The 1588-nt window shown below is 61.8% G+C and overlaps 1 pseudogene; it reads left to right on the top strand.

Moving 5' to 3' along the window:
* The first annotated feature begins 248 nt into the window (after positions 1–248).
* LOC149875556 (zinc finger protein 202-like) lies at positions 249–1187 on the top strand (annotated as a pseudogene).
* Positions 1188–1588: the final 401 nt, after the last annotated feature.

Consider the following 1588-nt stretch of genomic DNA (forward strand, 5'->3'; position numbering starts at 1 on the left):
TGTCAGATCCATGGCCAGATTTCTGCTGTCTCCTTTCCCACAGGTGCTCCTAGAGACCAGACACTGCCCACAGGCGCTGTGCATGAGTGTAGAGAGAGTGAGAGCCCAGGCCCCTGGCCGGTGAGATCCCTCCTGGGGAGACGTGGCTGCTGTGCTAGAGTCCGTGGCAGCCGTGGGCCTTCCCTTCACGGCAGGAGCTGGCAGAGCAGGACCCAGGAGGTCTGCAGGCAGAGGCTGAGGGTGCAGAAGTTCCTCATGTCATCCAGATCAGAGCCAGTCCAGCTCCAAGACCTTTGGGGGCAGGATGCGGTGCAGGCCATGCAGCCCCCTTGTGAGGCTGAGCTGCCCTCCACGACCCCACAGCTGACACCACGGGATGAGCTTCCCACCCCAGAGCCCTGGCGCTGGCTCTTCCGTGGCCTGCGCTACCGGGAAGCCGAGGGCCCGCAGAAGATTTGCAGCTGCCTGTGGGAGCTCTGCCGGCGCTGGCTGGAGCCCCAGCGCCGCAGCAAGGAGCAGATGCTGGAGCTGGTGGTGCTGGAGCAGTTCCTGGCCATCCTGCCCCAAGAGATGCGGAGCTGGGTGTGCAGGTGCCGCATGGAGACCTGCGCCCAGGCCGTGGCCCTGGCCGAGGGGTTTCAGCTGGAGCAGGCGGAGGATGAAAAGCTCCAGGTTAGAGCGTTTGTTTGGTGCCATCTGCACCTCCACGTGTCTGGGGGATGTTCCTCCCTAGATCCTGGCTCCCCAGTGACACATTTATCTCATCCCCAGGTCAGGGTGTGTGTGGAGGTCGAGGAGGTGTCCTCAGACAAGATGCAGCCCCCTGGGGCCCTGCTGGAGCCTGCTGGCTCCTGGGCGCAGCAGTCGAAGGCCCATGGTGAGGACAGGCCTCTGGAGGAGGCAGGAGATCGGGAAACCCCAGGGCCCGAGGACGAGCTGGCTCATGTCGCCAAAGAGGAGCCCCCGCCCAACCCGGAGCCAGGTCCTTACCAGCCTTTTTAATGTACAAGGTTAACCTGGGCTCAACACCCAAAGAGTAGCAGTTACCTCCCCACAGTCCCCCAACATTATTAGTGTTGGCTACTAGGTTTAGGCCAGTTGATTCTGGGGGACAACTAAGTAGAAAACAGAGATGGGAGTGGGGTCACAGGCTCCAGACAGGTGCTGCAAGGGGGGACAGTGAGCGGAGAGGACAGTAGCCGGTGGCTCTTGAGTGAGTGCAGGGAGCGCGGAGCAGGTGAGGTGTGGGATGAAGTCTTGGCGTGCAGTTAGGAGCCTGAGTGCCTGTGCTGGGGTTGGGGCAAGCAGCTCCAGTGCCTGCCCCTGCCCGGGACAGGGCCGCAAGGTGTGTAGCTGTGTGGCTGGGGTGGGGCAGGGCTCTGGTCCCGGGGGGTGGTCCCAGGCCCAGGCTGTTTCTCACTGCCTGCGCCGCTCCTCTCAGAAAGATGCTTCAGGTGACTGGCTCTTGCCGTGCTGCCACGGTCACAACCAGGGATCGAATTGCTGTTCTAATGAACAGTGTTGTAATAATATCAGTCAACAAGAGGCTGGTGCCGGTGATGCAGAAATGAGAGTCCACTGTGGGTGG

This window comes from Crocodylus siamensis, chromosome 1, assembly GCF_052110815.1.
Source record: "Crocodylus siamensis isolate JL-2025a chromosome 1, ASM5211081v1, whole genome shotgun sequence".
Lineage (NCBI taxonomy): Eukaryota > Metazoa > Chordata > Crocodylia > Crocodylidae > Crocodylus > Crocodylus siamensis.